Raw genomic sequence first — 22,136 nt, 5'->3', positions numbered from 1 at the left:
ATTGACAATTTAACAAGACGCAAATTAATGGAGCAAGAGGAATGAACAAATTGACCTTGGCCTCACCCAAAGGGGAGCTGGAGCTTCTCCGCCTATGTTTTAACGTCTGAACACAGTAGGAAAGCCATAGTACCACCTGTGAAGAATTCTCACCAAAACAAAAACTGAGTATGAATAGAATTCTCCGGATCAGCCTGCCAACCTTCAGAAAATGGAGAATAAATAAGCTAAAGGGCCCTTGAAGAAAGCCATCTAAATGGAGTCCACAGGAAAGATGGGCTGGTTTCTTTAACAAGTCAAAGGAATGAGAAAAGGAAGTGAAGGAGAACGTGAGAGAGAGGCTAACGTGGCAAGTAAAAGCAACCCATGGATCTTGTTTGGATCTTAATTCAAATATATAACCACGGACAAGACACATACCTCTGCTAGTGGGCCAAGAGTTTCAGAGCTTTTAGGTCTTTTCTTCCCCCACTTTAGGAAGTAGAACACACTGGCCCCCACGTGTGATACAGGCTAGAATTTTATTTCTCACAGTACACTTCTGAAATCTTCACCCCTGTAGATTTTATTCATCTGGGGCTACCCAACATCTTTGACTACCTTCCTTATCCTTTATTGATTTGTCACATCCAAAGTCCCTCCTGCCCAAGGTACAAAAGGAAAACTCACCTCTCTAGATTCTGTAGTGAGGACTGTAACAAGGAGACATGCACGTGCCTCGATGTTGGAAACGAGAGACAGGAAGAACTGTCATGGGAATGGGACGAAGTGTTCTAGCAAACACAGTCACAGAGGCCCGGGGAGCAGTGGCAGTTCTGGAATTTCTGGCAGAACTTGAGGAATCTGAGGCTCACAGGCGCTAATTGGCAGCAATGCCCTATAGTGGGCCGGGTGTTATACCTGGCTGCAGAGCTTCAGATGGCAGCTTGCTGGACCTCCTGGAAATTCTTTTTCTGCAAATACTGCTTTTTAAGGTGCAAATACTGTTTGCAGCCGAGACCCCTGAGTGTCATCTACCCAGAACCTCTGCTATTTCCCTGGGCGGGGCGGGGACGTGGGGGAGGATTTTTAAATTTTAATTTTTAATTTAATTTTTAAATTTTCTTTTTTTGGTAGGAGACCGTTCTCACCAGCTTAGTCACCTCCCCACACTGTTGAGAGTTCCTTATGTAATATGTACAACCTCAACTGTAGGAGCAAAGTCACATGGTGTCATAAAGAGGAAGGGGGGCAGGGGTAATGAGCAGGGATGCAGTTTCTAGTGTATTAATACATCCATCTGGTACCTTGGGTTTTGTCGTTGTTGTGTTTAGATTTTTCTTTTTCTTTTTTTCTTTCTTTTTTTTTTTTTTTTGAGAGAGAGAGAGGGCATGCAGGAGCAGGGGGAGAAGGAGGAACAGAGGGAAGGGCAGGGGGAGAAGCAGACACCCCACTGAGCAGGGATCCCAATGCTGGGCTCAATCCCAGGTCCCTGAGATCATGACCTGAGCTGAAGTCAGACACTTAACCAACGGAGCCACCCAGGCGTCCCTATACTGACACCTTGTTGCATCAGCATATACACTCTCTTCAATTGCTCCTTATAGATCTTAAAACTATCTTCTTTCTTCAAAAACCAGTTCTGACTCTCCTTCCATTTGTAAGTATTAAGAGTCACGTAATTGTCCAGGCCTCTTATGGATGACTATGCAGTGTGCCAGTTCTTTCAGTCACCAGGGAGGCAGCACGGCATACTGTGTAGGCACAACAGGGAGAGGCTGCTGGGGAATCCAAGAGCATGCAGCTCTTCGACTGAATCATCCTGTGAATGCGGAGATACTGCATCAACTCTCCAGCCTGTTTTTTAGTTAGAAAACGGTAATAGTAACCTCTTAAATTTGTGAAAATGCAATTGATCCATTTGGTCTGTTACATGATGACAGCTTGATGAATATCAGCTTTTATCATCGTCATCGTTGTCGATAGTACCAGTAATCGGAGTCGTGGAAATCAAAAGTCTGTAATAGTGTCCATGAATTTTAACCCTGCAAGGGTGGATGTAAAAAACAAAAATTACTTTCTTGTTTGCTTAAATTAAATGTCCTATGTTTAAAGAAACCATCTCACTATGATGGCATCAGGTGCACTGTCCTTACCGATGTTACCTCTCCCCATCTCAGGGCTGCTCTCACTTCCTGCGGTACATCCATAGTCCAGAACAGATGTGGAGGGGCCTTGTCTTTTCTTATTTTACACCCCCTAAGTCAGTGCTCTTATAGAAAGGTGGCTCCATCTAATGTCCATGCCAATTTCCCTCACCTCCCCAGGATGCAAATTTTAGTGCTCTGTGCCTACCACCATCATCCTTATTACAGCACCCATCACCTGCTTCTCGGGGCACATCATATGGAGCCTAGGTAATGGAGCGCTGGTTTTTAGCTACTCCTGGAACCCAGAAACCTCTTTCTCCTTCCTAGTATTTAAGAGAATGGCTCAGATCTTCCTGAAACTTAGCAGCTTTCATCACCCTTCTGTCGGAACAATCACTCATGACCTGACCCAAGTGGCCCTTTAGACACTGTTCTTTCTCATTTCAGAATGTGCTATGGGAAATGAGATAGAGGAAGGAGGCTTTTCTTTTCCTTTGTAATTATCCAGTTTCACTGTGAAGTGAGCTAATAAGAGACATGGTAAGTGAGGAAGATAGAGCTGAACAGAGCAGACACGAGAACCTAAGAGACGGTGGGCAAGAAGCCAGCAGAGAACCTCTGGTAGACGCAAGGGACAGCTTTGAGGAGGCCATCCCACCCAGTCACTTTAAAATCTGTTTTATTTGTTCTGTTTGGGCTAACATTCAATGAGAGACTAGACGCCGAAGTCTCAAATACAAGTAATTACCCCACTGTCTCTATGCTCTGACTTCATCTTGCGTCTGCTGCTCCAACCACTTTAACTCTCTTTCTCACATCTATCTGATCAAAGAGAAATACGAAATGAAACCAGGATGAGCACAATCCTTCACAACCAGCCATTCTGGGCATCAGAGACCTAAATAAATTGGCCAGCTCACTTTCCCCCTCCCCTCCAAAAAAAAAGTCTGACAGGGAATAAAAAGGATCCTACAACTTCTGTCAAGGCTCTCTACAGAACCCTCACTCAAAGCAAACAAAAAATGAAGGTAGCTGCATAAATGAGGAATGTGAGAAAGCACGTGAAGAAAAAGAAAAATAGCATGAAGCACTGCTAATGTTTCTACATCCACCACTGCTCTTTTCTACTGATATATATTGAAGCAATTAGCAACTCTGGAAACACAGACAGGAAGAAGCCAGCATTTCTAGTCATCTCTGTCAACAGTCAATAAGCACCAAAATGATTAGTGAGAAGTGCTTAGAGAGGCCCAGAGAAAAAATGTTAAGAGATGTTGCCACTCATGATGGGTTGCAGTTGCAGAAAACGAGGTTGGGATTTTATTGAATGCAGAGTCAGAGGGCCTAGGCCATCACTGAACCTCGAAGAGATGTTTGACTAAGACGTTTGGGACACAAACAACGCTTCTAATGATGTACAAATGGGAAAGAGATGTTCTAATTGCTCCCAGCAGATTCCAAGTCACCTCTGCCAACATAAAGGCTCTATTAGATCAGTGAAGGTCCCCAATGAAACTCCCAACTATCCCAGGGAGTGGGAAGTCAGAAGGAAATAGCCAAAGCTCAGCAGACAAGATTGCTTTTGAAAGACTCACCTGTAGTATCTGACAAGCATGAGTTTACAACATCTGGGCAGGTAGTTGAAGCAAGGAGAGACAAGGAGCATGGCTGATCCATGTATCCCGACCACACTTAACTTATGATCATAAAAGGAAAACCTCTGGAAACTCCTAGAAAGCTCATGGTAGGGGAACTTTGCGTAGAACTAGTATGGTACTGGGTAGCAGCAAGACTTGATTAAACACGAGTTATAGGGATCCCTGGGTGGCGCAGTGGTTTAGCGCCTGCCTTTGGCCCAGGGCGCGATCCTGGAGACCCGGGATGGAATCCCACATCGGGCTCCCGGTGCGTGGAGCCTGCTTCTCCCTCTGCCTGTGTCTCTGCCTCTCTCTCTCTCTGTGTGACTATCATAAATAAATAAAAATTTTAAAAAAACACGAGTTATAAATAACTGCATAAGAGTAGTACCTACCTCACAGGTATTTTATGATTTAATGTGAAATCACTTTGTGAGCTCCACAGCACTAGCTGAATGTGAACTGTTGCTAGCATCAGTGGGTTGCAGCCAACGTTACCATGCCAGGTATTCCAGACTTTGAGGACAAAGCACTGAGGCTTTCTTTCTGAAACATGGTCTTTGCAATAAAGGCTAATAAATGCACTGAGGTTCCAAGATGCTTTGAAAAATACAAGTTTTGCTCCAACTTCATTTGTAAGGTTTGTATTGTTACATCACTGTAGGAAAGAGTCTCAGATCCTTTCTTGAAACTCAACATTGATGGCTGGCCCAGGGAAAAGCAACATATGAAAATAAACTCACTAGCTTCTCCCTCCTTCCAAAATTCACTTTGCCTCCAGTATACCTTATCTCCGTATCAAAATAGTAACTGAGCTGTCATCTTTGGCTCCTTTTCCCCTTAATCCTTAACATCCAATTAACCACTTAGACCTCCCATTCTTAGCTCTTCAAGATTTCTCGAATCCATACATTCCATTCCTAATACCATCACCCTAATTTAGGCCACTATACTTTCTTCCTTAGAATATTTCAACAGCTAGGGCAGCAGGGGTAGCTCAGCAGTTTAGTGCAGGCTCCAGCCCAGGGTGTGATCCTGGAGACCTGGGATTGAGTCCCACGTCGGGCTCCCTGCAAGGAGCCTGCTTCTCCCTCTGCCTGTGTCTCTGCCTCTCTCTCTCTCTCTCTCTCTCTCTGTGTGTGTCTCTGAATAAATAAATAAAATCTTTTTTTTTAAAAAAAAGAAAGAATATTTCAACAGCTCAAAGGTCTTCAACTCAAAATGTCATTATGCAGCATGTGTGACCTTACAGAAGTCCCTGCTTATCTCCTTCACTTCACATCTTCACATTATATTCCTCAAAAACCTTGAACACTCTTGCAGAACTATGAAAGTACCATTCTTTCTCATCTTGAATCACTGCTTGTATAAGTTTTAGCCTCTCACTTACCTTTCTCCATTTTCCTAACACTAATTTCTATTTGTTTTCCAGAGTTTGGTTTCTATGTCACATCCTCAGAGCAGCTTGTCCCTATGCCCCTAATTCCTAACTTTACTAAGCCTACTCCAGTTTATTACCTAAACTCTGGATTGCCCTTGCCTGTTTCCTGACCAAACTAGACCAGTGGTTCTTAAAGTGTGATCCGCGTACCCAGTGGGATCCCCTGAGATCCTTTCATAGTGTCCACAAAATCAAAACTGTTTTCATAGAAATATGCAGATTTTATTTGCCTTCCTCCCTATGTTGACATATGCACTGATGGATAAAAAGTCCTAGTACCTTAGCTCAAACCAAACTTTACCAGTAACCATATATTCTTCACTGCCACATATAATGAAAGCAATGACAGTTTCACTTAAGAATTCCCTGATTCAGCCCTTGGCTTCGCAGTTTAGCGCCGCCTTCAGCCCAGGGTGTGATCCTGGAGACCCGGAATTGAGTCCCGCATTGGGCTCCCTGCATGGAGCCTGCTTCTCCCTCTACCTGTGTCTCTGCTTCTCTTTTTCTTTGTGTGTCTCTCATGAATAAATAAATAAAATCTTTAAAAAAAGAATTCCCTGATGAAGCAGTATATTATTTCAATTAAATCTCAGATGGAGTATCTTTTCCATAGGCATCTTTTTCATAGTTTCTGTGATGAAGTGAGAAGCACAAAGTATCAAAATTGTACCAAAAGATGATCACTGTCTTAGGGAAAAGCACCTATGTAATAGTGGAACTAGGTGTTTTCTTTTTCATAGTGTTCTACTTTCACTCCAACAAAATTGAAAAACAAGCTACTTGAGTATTTGACAGACAGCTTATTGAAAATGTAAAGTGAGCCTATCAGTCAGATCAAGGGAAAAAATTAAAAGTATTTGTTAATGATAAAATTCACACTTATACATCATCATGAACTTGAGTTTCCCCATAAAGATTTTTCTAGGGTGACTGGGTGGCAAAGTTGCTTAAGCATCTGCCTTCAGCTCAGGTCATGATCCCAGGGTCTTAGATCCAGCCTCGTAATGGGTTCCCTGCTCAGCGGGAAGCCTGCTTCTCCTTTCCTCTCTCCCCCATTCTCTCTTCCTTCTCTCCCTCTGCTGCCCACTCCCTCTCTGTTCTTCCCCACTCTCTCAAATAAATAAAATCTTTAAAAACTATATTTTTCTGATACAATCAGTGCTGATATTAACAAATATGAGTTTTTGATAAGGTGTAATGAAATGTATTAACATTTGGAAAATCTGCATAACTAAGCCAGTATTTTCCAATTGACCAATGCATAGTAAAATATTCATTGAAAGTATAAAATAGGGATCCCTGGGTGGCGCAGCGGTTTGGCGCCTGCCTTTGGCCCAGGGCGCGATCCTGGAGACCCTGGATCGAATCCCACGTCGGGCTCCCGGTGCATGGAGCCTGCTTCTCCCTCTGCCTGTGTCTCTGCCTCTCTCTCTCTGTGACTATCATAAATAAATAAAAATAAAAAAAAAAATAAAGAACTAAAGATTCCTTTAAAAAAAAAAAAAAACCAATGGAGCTTAATAGAGTATGAAATGTTCATTTATATGGTTTCAAAATCCACATTGCAGCTAACATTTAGAGAACTATCATTTGTTGCATTTTGGTGTAGCATTAAAGATCTACAACTATCTGAAAAGCAATTAAAATACTCATCCTTTTTCCAGCTACTTATCATCTTATATTTGAACCAAAATAAGATTATAATAGATTGCACACAAAAACAGATAGGAGAATTAAACTATCTTCTATTATAAAGCCAGGAATTAAGAACATATGCAAAAATGTTAACGTCATTTGGTTCATTTTTGTCAAAAAAAATATTTTTTTTCATTAAGGATGTTATTTATGTAGATGTGATGAGTTTTTAGTGTTTTAAATGAACATTTTAAATATTTTACTTTCTAATATGAAAAATACCAATATAATTAATATGAAGAAAAGTTAATTGGGGTATTCAATTTTTGAGACTGTAAAGTGTCAAATCCTAAACAGATCTAAGATCTACATCTCTAGACCATAATCTCTTTGCCACCAGTCCGATTACCATATCTCTGGCTCCCAGCCCCAGTATCAAGCTCACAAAAAGCATTAAATAAATATATTTCAAAGAAATGAAATATAGATGGGGCACTGCTCAGCAGAGAAGAAATGTGTGAAATTCAGAGCAAGGCTTGCCACTTCCCCTGAGGGCAGCTGTGCAAGAAAACAGGCACACCTAAATCCACAAGGGTCTGCTCTTCTCTACCCTAAAGTCAGACCGGCCCAGGGATGCATCCCTAGTTCTGAAATAACTCACTCAAGAGTATCAGGAGATCCTGAAGAGGTTTTGTAAGAGCCACAGAGGCAATTCAGTGTTAGACTACAAATAAAGTAAAAGTTAAATTATTTTGTTTATTGGATGGAATGTAAAAAGGAAACCCAGTAATGCTCATCAGGGAAGGAGTCCTACAAAGTAGTTGGCCAACTGCTCTTTGTTTTCATGAAGGCAGAACAATAGAAAGCAACTTAACCTGAAGCCTGGGGGATTTAGAGGCAAAAAGAACTTGGTCTTGAGGGTTATTAAGCATTATAATGGGCTTGTTAGAAATGCCTGGGAGCTTTGGATTGACTGGAGAGCTCTTCTGCTGAAGGAATGGAAGCAAAATAAATGTTCTCCTATTGTCTCACTTGGTTGTATTAATTCCAAGAAATAGAGGCTCAGTATTTAGAAAAAAAATATTCTATTTCAATTTAAGAAGTGAAGAAATACGGAAGCCGTCGTAAAAGTCTTTCCATTATTCCTCTGTAACCATTATGGCTCACTGTGGACAAATAAAATGTAAAGGGCCAAATGCAAGGCTATGTTTACAGAAATTCAACTCCCATCACTAACCAAGTTCCTGCCTGGTATGGGTTCAATTGTGTCCCCCACCCCAAATTCCTCTACTGAAGCTCTAACTCATAGTACCTGGGAATGTGACCTTATTTGGAAATAAGGTCACTGCAGGTATCATTCAAGTTAAGAAGAGGTCAGACTGGAGTGGGGTTGGGGGGGCGGGGGGGGGGGACGGGGGAGGGGGGGCTCTTATTCAACATGACTGGTGTCCTTTAAAAAGGGAGAATATGGCCACAGACAAGGACAGAAACTAATGTGTACACATAGGGAGAACGCCGTGTGAAGTTGAGGCAAAGATTAGGACAATGCTTCTACAACCTCCAAAGATGGCAATGAGCTGCCACTGACATCTCGATCTCTAGCATCTAGCCACCCAGAGAGAAGCTGAAACTGAATTTCTAGGTTTAAACCATTCAGTTTAGGGGATATTATGAACCAATAAGCTGCCTCTGATGACAAGGAGATTTTAGAGTGATGGGTGAGAGGAAGTACGTTTGGGGTTCTAAATGATGCAGTAGGGTGAGATGCCTAGAACTATTTATTCCCCACTGGGCACCAATCTGTAGCTTGCTTGACAAAAGCTTTAGGAGCACAGATCAGAGCAGCATCAATAAAGAGAAATGCAAAGGTATATCCTTCTCTAGACTCACAGTCTATGCAACTTAATAGTTATAAATTGTGCTGATTGAGAGAAATAGTGAGAATTACACGAGTCAAATTGTAAGTGATATAGCTATGCCTATTTTCCACTTGTTGTCAAGCTCCCCAAAGCTCAGTTCAGCCAGAGCTGTTAGTACTTGAAAGAATCAAAAATAATGTCCAAGTACATAGAAGAACATTGGTCTTGACTGCTAGGTTAGTTGACTGAAAAGCTAACTCAGTGATGTAAGCTTCCATTTCTTTTCAGGAATGAGTACTGAGTATTTACTTGAGTTTCTCTATTTCCCTTGATGATATGTATTCAAGCCCCTGGAACCAAATGGAACCCCTTCCAACTTTTACCTCTTACTCTCACTCCGTAAAAATGAAAGCAAGTATCTCACTATGTTCAGTGTGAGAAAGCTGCCTACATACTAATTAGTTGCAACTTGGTTCTTTTTTGTCCTTCTACATTTAAATTTTGTTTCTATTTTCAAATTCAGCTTCCCTGAATTGTTGCTGTCAAGCCTTGCCTAAGCAGAAAGCAGATTCTTGGGAGATGAGAGAAAATAGCAAGGAATTGAGGAAGATGTTGGCTTTGGTTGTTTAAAGACGGAGCCGATTATCTCATTACCCCAGTTTCCGGCCCACTGGCCTGTGGAACAAGAACGCTCTTGGGTCACTCTCAGTTCTGGGGCACTGGCTGGGCTCCATGCTCCACCCCTCCAGCTGCTGAGCTCATTCTTACTCCTGAGATCCTCTTTCATCTACAGAGATATTGCACAGGTAGGGAGTATTTTCAAGTCAATAGCATGCTACCCTCTTTATTTTGTAACGACTAATTCCTCGGTAAAGTCAAAAGGAAAAGTTCTTTGATCCCAAAGGATAAAACTTCCCTTCACCAATCATTCTTCATCTACTTCACTGTAATTACAGATTATTTATCCAGATCTCACCTCCCTAGCAGCTTGCAGCTAAGATGTCCATTGCTAACAAATGAGGCGCCATAGAGGTGAATTTGTCATTATTGTAGGTCAGTAGTTCTGTGTGTATTTAAACCCATCTTTTCCATAATAGCTGTGTTTGCTATAAATGCTGGGTCTTGAAGACTTGGGAATTTGGACTTTATTATAAAGGAAGTCATCCATGTTTACTGATGGTTTCCCCAACTATGCATATGCAAGACAAATCTCAAAGGGACAAATGATAACGAAAAAACTAAAGCATAACGGTGAGTGGTTAAGACTGAAAAAGATACTAAAAGGAGAGTTTTCAATAGAAGGTTGAATTATGGCTATACAAAAGCTGGAGTGTCTTCCTGCATTGCCATTTCACAGATACAGCTTCATTTATTCCTATGAACGGCTACCATCCGTCTGAATGGGGAGGTAAACAAATGGGTATGGGACATAGCACTGCCTTAATCATGAAGACCCCTGCAAGGAACATTTGTATCCTTGTTCCCTCTGGTTTCCTGCTAAGAAAATGTAGCAGTGCTGCCCTCTAATGGTTGTCACCTTACAGGTTTAAAGTTGCCAGAACAGAGCTGTTGAACTACCACCCTAAGGGTCATCCTCAGATGTGCAATGGGAAGACAGATTGTAAACCAAACTCACATTGTTATAGTCATATTGTTTAAATCAGCACTAGAGTTGTCACTTTTCTGCATCTGTGTTTGATTTGAAAATTGATGGAGTCTCAGAAGCCAATACTACATACTCCTTCATTAATAGATATGGAACACTTGGGATCCTTCCTTAGAAATAATACAATGCATCCTTATTGAAAAAAAAATTATCAGGAAGCAAGACTTGGGGTTTGCAGTAGTGTCCTTTAAGTGTACAGATTATCTGCCACATTCACATCTCTCTGTATTTCTCTCTTAAAGGTGTGAATTCATTGACCCAACTCTTAAACTGTTTTGGTAATTTCCCTCATGTCAGATTACATACTGCTATTCACAAATATGATGTTACTCTATCAAAAGTTAAAGCCATAATCTTCCCTACAAGGTTCAAAGTCTGTGCTTCGGCTTCCTAGATCTGTGTTTTTTGTTTTTGTTTTTTAAGACTGACTTAGTTACTTAATTTATTTATTTATGAGAGACGCAGAGAGAGAGGAAGAGACCTATGCAGAGGAAGAAACAGGCTCTCTGAGGGGAGCCTGATGCAGGACTTGATCCCTGGACCCCAGGATCATGACCTGAGCCAAAGGCAGACGCTCAACCACTGAGCCACCCAGGCGCCCCACAGATCTATGTTTAATGCGTCCCAAAGACAAGAAAAGTGGAGAAAGCATTATGACGTGGATGAGTTTGGCACACTCTTCAGCCTAAGATCCTAACCTTCTAATACCCCTGAAGTTTGGCAAAGGAAAGAATCAGCATATAATTATGGGCAAGTGAAAACAGGAAGGCTTCTTCCACACAGCCCAGGGAAGACCTGCATCTCAACTAGCTGATCAAGTCACATAAATATTAATAACACTGTTTAAAGTGGCATGTGGTTTTGTTGGCCACGCCTGAGTCAAAGCAGCTTCTATAGGCCAGCTGCTAGTTGCTGTCTCTGAGATCCATTTATAAATAATTGAAGTATTTAGTGTGAAATTACCACCCTGTATATAAAAGATCATTGTGCAAGTGCCCATCAGATGGGGAATCCCAAATTAGTGTTAGGCTGGAGAAGATGGGGGAGACCACATTACCAGGGTGTACACATGTGCGGGCAGGTGCGCAGATCAGACCCTCTTGCTGCTGGAATTATTCCTTCTCCCAGTGAGTAGTATGGGTCAGAGCACCAGCTTCAACCCGAAATTCCTGACTTTTTCTGTAGCCGGAAAAACCAGATTACAGTAACAGAAAATTGAGAAAGAAAAGCAAAATGTGAGCGCGATAACATTGCTATGGCATCAAAGAAGTGTGTTTTGAATAAGGAAAAACTCAACTTGCACTGCAAATAATGTTCTCAGTAACAATATTTTTCTGAGAGAGAATGTGTGTGCAGAGGAGGGGGAGGGAGAAAGAGAGAGAATCTCAAGCAGGCTCTACACCTGGCACAGAGCCCCACAGAGGGCTCAATCCCACAACCCTGAGATCATGACCTGAACTGAAATCAAGAGCCAGGCATTTAACTGACTGAGACACCCAGGCATTCCTCAGTAGAGATATTCTGAGGCACAAAGGAGGAGACACTGTAGGTAGCAGGAGGAAGAAGTGTTAGAATTTTATCAATTCCAGAAATAACATTTTGGGGAGAGGGAATTGACATGGTACAGCAGTTTTTCTTAATAATTTTACTCTAGGATATGAACACGAGTATGTGTATGGTTGACAAATGCCAAATCCAGACTGAGGTTTCATTTTACAAATTGTAATATATCCTCCCCCTCTTATCTCCCCCAAACAGATCACAGTAATTCCAAGGGGAATTTTAAGCCTGAATTTATTAAATAGCTCCTTACAAATATTTTTTAAAGATGTTGATGAAAGTAATTTTAAGAGTTTGGTATAAGAAAAAATTTTGTTTAAAGATTTGAGAGAGAGAGAGAGAGAGCAGGAGCATGCACGAGATGGGGGAGTGGGGGCGGGGTGGAAGGGAGAGAGAATCTGGAACAGACTCCGTACTGAGCATGGAGTCCAATGCAGGCTCAATCTCAGAACCCTGAAATCATGACCTGAGCTAAAATTAAGAGTCAGAGACTGAACTAACTGGTGCCCCAAGAAATTTTTAAAAATTATATCTCACTCTTCTAAAATGTCCTGAGAGAACTCATTCAACCTAAGAAAATACTGCTTCAGAAGTACCTGTGTTACCAGAAATTATTTGAGAATCTTCCCTGTTTAAAGGATGGTGCTAGAATCTGCAGAGGGTTCAAAGACTCATACGGCAGGGTCTTGGTCCTTGAAAAACTTATAGCATATAGAAACGTTCTAGCATAATAAATCCAGGTTTCTATATTGATTTCTGGATCATATCTAATTCAAAAGATTTCTAGACAATTCTCTCCTACAGAGTCTACTCAATTCCTGCTGAATCATAAATATGGGAAATGTGGTAGAGATTTTTGATATAAAATATTCCTGGGGTGCCTGGGTGGCTCAGTCAGTTAAGCATATGCCTTCTACCGAGGTCATGATCCCAGAATCCTGGATCAAGCCCCACATTGGGCTCCCTGCTCAGTGAGGAGTCTAATGCTCCCTTGGCACCTCACCCCTCTCATGCTCTCTCACTCTCTCTCAAATAAATGAAATTGATATATTCCTATAAAGAGAGAAACCACTAACAAATACTGAACTCCAGTGGCTTTACACCAAGATTATATGTGATCAACTTGGAAGACCTGTCCATAGTTTCTCAGAATAAGCAAGAAATTCTGAGGAAGAAATTAAGTTCAGTTGTTCCATTAAGCCTCCACCAGAGTCTGTGCTGTCAAAAGAGACTTCTAACTGGAAGAGGCTCAGAGAGAAGTGAAAATGAGGACAATAGCCCAAAGAGTATTTCTGGTATATTCCAGAGGCTGTATTACCTGAAACTTCTGAAAGAGGCTGCTGCAGAGACAGCTGTTATAACTGAGCCCATCTCCTCTGCATCATCAGCCCACATACTTTGAGTTGTGCTCAGTTATGGAGCTAAACATTTGTGCTACACAGCCTTTCTGTCAGCACCTGCGACCAGACTGTTTAGCTGACACATTTCTAGGTTTCTGCACGTCCCCATGTCCTGTAGAAAACCATGGGGGTGGCACACACACTCTTCTTTCAAATTCAGCTTCCCTAGGGAATAGGAGCTGCATCTTTGGTGCCATAACGTGGGAGGTGAGGGTGTTCTTATCCTCACAGGCAGCTGTTCTGTACTTAGATAAATGTTATATTTGTCAAGGGTGTTGGCAGTGTAGAAAGAGAGACCTGGAAAATGATGGGCAGCAAAAGCCAGACAATAGAGTATTTTCTGTCCACTGCTTCATTTACTTCATTAATCCTGGAAGGTTGCCCTGAGATCTTTCATTAGTGTTTTCACCATTCACTGTCCCCTTTATTTCATTCCTTACTCCTGAAAACCCACTCTGAGTTCCTATATCCACTGATACTGTAGAGATCACAACATATCATAGCAAAAGATGCTTCTGACAGAATTGTTTCAAGACCTGTGGATAGCCCCGTGTGCATTAATTAGTACATGGAATCCAGCTACCCCACTACCCCATCATCCAACACATCCTTCTCTCCATGTACACCAGCTTGAACCATGGCCTCTCAAAGAATATGGAGCCAGATGAGATCCAAATAGCTCTGCACATGGATTCTCATGGGTCCAGAAAATGCCCTGCAGCCTGAAAAGGATTTTCAGAATACCATGCTGTAGATTTGATGAACACGTCCACTCCTCTTTCTTTACATGCTGCATGCTTCAAGAGGGAAGATTTCCCAAATAAAGGATGATCATCCCAGCTTTGGGGAGCCAAGAAACCAAGACATCACAAAGTATTCTCATGTGGCCCTTGCAAGTCTCCATGTCCCTTTTAAATATCTGCAGCTTATGAGGGATGAGTGAATATCTGGAGAACAATTCTGAAAGGGCCAATGAGCCATATGCTATCGAACTGGTTATCAGCATCTCCCTTAAATTTTCTTTCTGCTCAACTGATATTCATGGATTTTAATATGTTTGGCTTTGCACTACCTTGTGAGATCTTTGAGAACAGGAAATAGGTCTTCCTCCTTTCTATGGATTTAACACCTAGCATAATACCTGGAACACAGTAGCTTCTATCTAAGTGTTCACTGAATTTCCTATATCAGATTCTTGCACATTATCATAGGGTTATGATAACATATCTGGAGGATTTATCCCTTCACTGTAACTGAAAAACAATACTCAAAGTAGTGTTATAAAGAAAGTGAAATTTTCATGTATACATAGGTATATGAACTACAATCAGCCAAAAGGACCCATTTTCAGTTAGAAAGTGACTTTAAACCCTGAAGTAAAAGATTAAGCCCCACATGATAATCAGACCTTTATTTTTATGTTGCCTGATATTTATACCATTTGAATTAGAAAACTTACTTTAAGAGTATAGGAGAGGATATTTTTATTGTTTGTGTTAATGAAAAGTGAAGATCTACAACTTTTTGAAAAAAGTTTTTTTTAAAGATTTGAGAAAACAAGCAGGCATGAGTGGAACAGAGAGAGGGAGAGGGAGAGAAACTCAAGCAGACTCCTCACTGAGTGCAGAGCCGGAGGAGAGGCTCTATCTCACACTACAACCTAAGACCACCACCTGAGTTGAAATCCAGAGTAGACACTTAACCGTCTGAACCACCCAGGTGCTCCTAAGAAACAATCTTAAAGGAATTTTGAATGAGGTGATCTAATTCCACGATGTGTAGGTGCAATATACCTTGGCTCTGAAATTCACAAAATAATTCTATTACATATCATGAGTGACCTAGGCCCTCAGGAAGAACACATAGCATCTGCATATATATAACCTCAGCCTCAAGAGCATCTTAAGAATTCAAAATATAAAGTCTTGAAAATAGGCTAGAGGGATTCTGGGTGGTTCAGTGGTTGAGCATCTTTCTTCGGCTCAGGTCGTGATCCTGAGGACCCGGGATCAGATCCCACATCAGGCTCTCTCCGCAGGGAGCCTGCTGCTTCTGCCTATGTCTCTGCCTCTCTCTGTGTGTGTCTCATGAATAAATGGATGAAGTCTTTAAAAAAAAAGAAAATAGGCTAGATATGTGTTTGTTAAGAATACAGTGAAACACATGACTGCTTTAAAACCCTTTAACAATAAAACTCCTAGAAGAATTCCAATCAAACTAAATAAGCTATTGACCTTGAAAATATTATGTCAACATCAGAGCATTACAAGTCTATATCATTAATGTCTAAGATCTTTGGACAAACCCCTTTCAATCATTTTAAGCTAGCTAACCCTACAAAATACCCACTGTGCAAAAATAAGCAAATTTAAATTTTCAGAACCAGTTTCCTCATCTATAAATAAAAAGTAATAATACATACATCTAAGTATTGATATATGATTTAAATGAGATTATATGATCAACATGTCAGGAACATCAATAAACAATTTACAATAAATCTGTTTTCTCCCGTTATGCCTTCTCCATATGGACATTAAGTTAAATGTCACAACAAGCTGGGAGAATAAAGACTGCATAGAAAACAAAAGATTCAGGGTCCCTGGGTGGCTCAGATGGTTAAGTGTCTACCTTTGGCACAGGTCATGATTCCAGGATCCTGGAATCAAGCCCCAAGTCGGGTTCCCTACTCAGCAGAGAGCCAGCATCTCCCTCTCTCTCTGCTGCTCCCCCTTGCTTGTGCTCACTCTCTCTCTCTCTCTGTCAAATAAACAAAATCTTACAAAAAGAGAAGAAAATAAAGAGATCCAAAAGGAGCAAGGGGATAAAGGAGCAAGGGGATAAAGAACCAGGAACAAAAAAAAAAAAAAAAAAAGAACCAGGAACACTAAATAATCAGGTTAATGCAAAGGTTAAGAGGAAGAGATAGAACATGATAGGACATTTTTCTTTTTACTTATGTAATGTCTGGTTGTCTCATGGTAGCTAAGATGAAAGCTTTGCTAATTTGTACTGAATGCCTACAAACCAAAGTGTCTCTCTGTCCATTTGTGCAAATCAGTTTAAATTTTCCTCCCTAAAACACATCTATGGCTGAGATAAAGCAATAAATATGTCAGTTCAATAATCCTAACAAGGGGAAAAACAAATATAAGAACAATGCTTCTGGCTTCAATATGACTAGACTTCCCAGGGCAATCCTGGGAACTTAACTGAGAAATGACAGTCTCAGCCTACCCAATCTTCATAAATGAATTGTGTTGGCTTAGTCAGTTTCTTCAACTCTATATGCATCAAACAAAAGATAAAGGCTAATATTTGGGGGGACAGGACAGTTGAGTTGATCTAAATTGCTTGATCTGACTTGTATTTAGTTTGTACTCTTCAACCATATCTAAAGAAGGAACACATAATTTATTTTATTTATTTTATTTTATTTTATTTTGGGAAAACATAATTTAATTCAACAGGCATTTAATCCCTGTAAGGCACTGTGTTAGGTTTTAAGACAAGTAAACATATTATGGAAAAAATTTACTCATATTTTAAAATACTTGTAGTCCATACTAACTCAAAGTCTAATCTGATCCCTCGCTTGAGATTTGGGGGTTAGAATCTCAGTCGATTAAGTCCATATTGAGAAGCAATAGAATTTTTAAACAGCTTCTAACATGCAAAAGAAACAGGTTCTGCAGCCCAGATAATTTAAGGGTAATTATTTTTTTTAGTTACATAAAGCGACATTTGCAGACCTCTAATTGCTCCAAATTTATCTGCTAAAGAGTCATTATGATCCATTTTTAACCCCTCTCTGACATAAAGAACTAATGCTATAATTGAACTGTGTCATCATTGATCTCAATTCACAACCATTAGAAAAGCTGGGTTTTGCCTGGTTTCACTGCAATTGTACCATTTTCCTCCTAATCACCCTCATGCCTGCAGATATGCACTGTGTAGCCCAGAGTTGTTTAAAGCCCAGCCAGATGCAGTGAATGACACCCATAGCCTAGTAGACTATTACTTGCAATTTTCTCATGTGCAGAATAAGAAAAAAAGTACAGACATCTCTATTTTTAAAGCTCATTTTCTCTTTCATTCTTTTTGGCCCCAAAGGTCTTTTATAGTAACTTAATTTAGTTTGCTTACTCATATCTGTAATAGAGATAAGAGAATCAAAGGATTTTAGGTCTGTCCCATCACTGATGCTAAATATGTGCAACTAAGTCTCACTCTGAAGGGATAGGAAACCCATATAAGAAATTACATAAAAGAAAATGTACGGAGCAATTATGCTTAAGCCTTTGAATTGGAGCTATGCATTAAAACCACTCCAATACCCTCTAACATTTGCTGTCATCTTCAGCCCTAACCACAAAATGAACAAAAATATCTAATTCAGTGGGCATTTAGTTGATCAAATTGTTGGATGCTACTGCTTAATTTAGGAAGTCATGTTTTGTTGTTGAGCACAGGTATATGTTTTATCATGATGTCTGTAAAACTTAACACTTAAATCTAAAGTTTTGCTTTGTTTTTAAAGTTCAGAAGCTGCTATAGCACCAATACAATTCTTCCTTCTACCATAAAAATGATTTCACAGAGAGGGAACCTCTGCTCTAAAACCAGGGACCTAGCAATGAAAAAAAAGAGCAGATAGGAGGATCAGGAACACTGGCTTCTGACCTCAGCTCCCCCAGCTACTGGCCTATGCTTCCCTTACTCTAAGTGTCAATGTTTTCATTGTAAAAGAGGGAGCTGAAATAAATTGGGTTTAAGTCCCTTCTGACTCTAAGATATTTAATAAAGAACTACATGGAATCATCATTAGTTTATTGTGAACACAGCATCAAGGAAAAACAAGGATGGAGACTAGTTAAAAGTGATAAACACTGTTTTCATTCAGCAGTAGTTTTTGTGATAGAGAAAACCAGTGTAACCAGAGCTCAAGTCCATTGAAACAGAAGGCAGGAGACTTAAACGCGGTAATCAAAGGTCTTAACAGGTAGAGGGGTTCATCCCTATGACCAGACCATCTGTGTTTGCTAATTAGAACTTCCCCAGAGAAGAAATAAACTTCTCATATCTTTATGCCAGCGGGTATAATAGTGCAAGTTGGAGCAGGGTGCCATCACAGCTTTTTACCAGCCCTTCCTCAGGAACTGGGAAACAGTGAGCACTCTCTCTCCAAAGAGGTTGCTTCCAGGTCCTTAAGGAGACAATTTTAGATGGAAGAAGAGTTATGGCTCAAAGAATAGAAAAAATTTATAATTGTAGGCATTCTAAGAGGGACTAGAGACAAGCAGTGACACAGTCTTAAACTGCTAGAAGCTATGCTAGAGTTTGGACAGAGACAGATTGTCAGTAGCAGTGGACCAGTTCAGGACGTTCATAACCATCTGATGTCTTGGAGAAGACGAAAGCTCAGTGAGAGTATGGTCTACTGACGTACAGAACCACATTTTTAGAAGGTACAAAGTCTGTTCATGTAAGTTTTTGGTTCTGCCATATATATGGACTCTTAAAAAAAAAGTTGGCCCAAAAATATCTTAGTCAATGGCTCCATCTAGCTTTATTATAGCACTGCCTTGAGTCATTTAAATACATATGTATAACTGCATTTCTCTTAAATTCATTAACAGTTGAAGTTTAGCCAATTATAATACTATCTGCCCTCCAGAAAAATGGATCAAGGATCATACTCAGAAAGGCCACAATGGAGAATGACAAGCCCATTTAATTTATATCAAGAATCTGAATTCTTCCCATTTTTTTATTACCTTTTCTAAAATAAGGTATTTCAAACAAAGATCTTGAGAGGGCATTTCTCTGTACAGTCTTATTTAGCTTTCATGAAAAATTTAAATGTGAGTTTTTGTAAATGCAAATGAAAATATTAAAGGTGCTCAATATATTCATAGAGCAGATTGATATTTTTTCATGCAATAATGCTAATGTGCTGTGCCCTCTGCAGCAGTACCATAATTAAACCTGTTGGCATTTCCATTTTAAACTTAGTCATAAAAAATCCCTCTGAGCAATAATGCGCCATTTCAAGACTCAAACCAGCAGTTTCTACTGTTTAGGAACAATATTTGAGAAAGTTTTAGCAGGGGGTCAAGTTCTAATAAGGCAAAACATTTAGCAGAATTTTTTTCTTTATTTCACCCTAGATGCTTGTTTGCCCTCTGAAAACTAATTTAAATCTAAATGTGTGATGTTTATAAATAGGGCAGACATGCAGCTGGTGAACTGCATTCAAGCTCCCATTGAAAGAGAAAACATAGTTTGTCATACTGGTGTATCCAGTTTTGTCAGAGCTGGAGTTTAAGTGAATTGAGAGGGTGGTGTTCAAGAAAGTTAAATTACAGGTAAACATTTAAAATGAAAGTATTTAGAATGAGAAAAATAATCACAACCAATAAAGTTTGAAAGGCTGACAACTACAACACATGGGGTACCTGGGTGGCTCAGTCAGTTAAGTATCTGACTCTTGATTTCGGCTCAGGTCAGGATCTTTTTAAAAAAATTTTTTTTTTTTTTTTTAATTTATTTGACAGAGAAAGAGAGAGCACAAGCAGGGGGAGCTGCAGCAGGAGAAGGAAAAAGCAGGCTCCCCACTGAGCAGGAAGTCTGATATGGGGCTCAATCCCAGGACCTGGGATCATGGCCTGAGCCAAAGGCAGATGCTTTGAGCCACCCAGGTGCCCTCCGGTTGTGATCTCAGGAGCCACAGAGTCTGTTTGAGATTTTTCTCCCTCTCTTTGGCTCCTCCCCCAGCTCATGCCCAGGCACATATGCACTCTCAAATCTTAAAAAAAAAAAAAAAAAGAAAAGAAAAGAAAAGAAAAATAGGGCAGCCCGGGGGGCTCAAAGGTTTACCACCGCCTTCAGCCCAGGGCGTGGTCCTGGAGACCGAGGATCAAGTCCCGCATTGTGCTCCCTGCATGGGGCCTGCTTCTCTCTCTGCCTGTGTCACTGCCTCTCGTTCTGTGTCTCTCATGAATAAATAAATAAAATCTTAAAAAAAATACTACAACTATAAAATCCAGAATTACCACAAGATGTGCTTATAAATTAGTTTCATCCCCATTAATACTTTTCTTTCTTAACCATTGTGGCTGTATATACTCTTTAATCAAATGCATCATAGCACAGATTTGATAATATTTATTATGGAGTGAATGAGTCTTTTCTCTACCATTAGAGTTGGCAAACTTTTATAGAAAAGGCCAGAGAGTATTTTAGGCTTTGCAACATACGGTCTCTCAAATTGAATAGTTTTTCAATTCTGTTGCTGTAGCACAAAATCAGTGACAGACAACATAAATGAATGAGCAGGACTGTGTTCCAATAAAAATTTTTGAATCCTATGTAATTTTCACAAAGGAGTAAGATTCTTCCCCTTCCCCATATTCTAAAAATGTAAAAATTATTCAGTTCATGGACCATACAAAAACCATAGACCATGGTTTGCTAATCTTTGTTCTACTTCAATTGACATAAGTCTGTTTATTATTGATAACTTTTAATAGCTACTTTGAGTCTCTCAGATCATTAATGTATATTTTAAGATAGCTATAGCTATTGAATCTGAAAAACTTCCTTTTATATAAAAGCATTAATTTTTTCTCTGCTGTGACTAATTTTAAGTGTTCTTTGAATTGATACTAACCAGTTTGCCATTGATAACCTCAATGCAAACCTCAATGTATGAGTTTAAGTATCTTTGTTATGGTATTTTACATTAAATCACCAAGAAATTTTAATATTTTCCTTAAGTGTTTATGCCATTCACTCATAGGATTCAATCTAAGAACCTATTCACCACTTCTATTAAGAATTTATCACTCCCTCTTAATTGCTTTTGCTATGCTCTGAAAAAAATTTTGGTTATAATTATATGCTTAATGTTAGCATAATTTCTTTTGATTTCATCATTCACTTTAATCACTTTGGTTCATATTTCTGCATTTTTTAAATCTGAAATTTCTCTCAGTTCCTTAAAAATCACTTTAAAGAAGACAAAAGGGACTCATCATATATATCTCCCAATCGATTCCAATCTTTCATGTTTTATGGAAACATTCCAAATAATCTTCTCAAGTCACTCAATAATGTCTTTTTGTGCCAAGATGCCAGGTCAGTTGGCATGATGGGCAGCAAAAGTATGCCAGGAAGCCATGGCTATGCCAGAACAGTTAGCACTCCCTGAACTGTACATAGAATTGAATGAAAACCACACCAATATGTCCCAAACTCAACCCAATATATTTCCAACTTGATTATTCTTTAGCCAGATGCCAAAAGTATCTGTAGCCACTCCGATAACCAAACAATGTAAGGGAAATAGGTAATGGAAGGGAGAGAGTTTGTAAAGACAAATTTTACCAATTACATTATCATGCTAAGACCTGGGTAGAGCTCCTCTCCTGGCCTTGAGCTTGTCTTCATTAGACATAATGTCCTAATCATACCTAATCATACCATTCTATGGTTCCTAATCATACCATTACCTATGGTTCCCAGGAAGTCTGTCATGCAGCTACCTAATAAGCAGTCTCCTGCAGTACCACCCACCACATTCTCTTGACCATTCCACAAATGGCCAAAGTTAGACATTAACTATGTAGTATTCCAGACGAAGCTAATGAGAACACATGTAGTTCAGCTTACAATTACAAAAATTTTTTTTTAAACACAGGAAGTATAATCAATAGTTTTGAAAAAGAATAGATTTGAAAAGTCATTTGCTGAGATCTACATGTGATATGTATGCTTAGGACATTTCATTTGACAAAGCTCAGTA

The 22,136-nt window shown here is 39.8% G+C and overlaps 1 long non-coding RNA gene across 1 annotated transcript in view; it reads right to left on the bottom strand.

Moving 5' to 3' along the window:
- LOC118355358 (uncharacterized) overlaps positions 1-22,136 on the bottom strand; it is a 169,724-nt gene that overhangs the window by 97,054 nt on the left and 50,534 nt on the right. Inside the window, exon 3 of the long non-coding RNA XR_004817693.2 lies at positions 670-2,024. This is a non-coding gene — a long non-coding RNA (uncharacterized LOC118355358). The remainder of the gene's footprint in view (positions 1-669; positions 2,025-22,136) is intronic.

This window comes from Canis lupus, chromosome 7 (assembly GCF_003254725.2).
Source record: "Canis lupus dingo isolate Sandy chromosome 7, ASM325472v2, whole genome shotgun sequence".
Lineage (NCBI taxonomy): Eukaryota > Metazoa > Chordata > Mammalia > Carnivora > Canidae > Canis > Canis lupus.
This window is presented reverse-complemented; position numbering and strand designations above follow the sequence as displayed.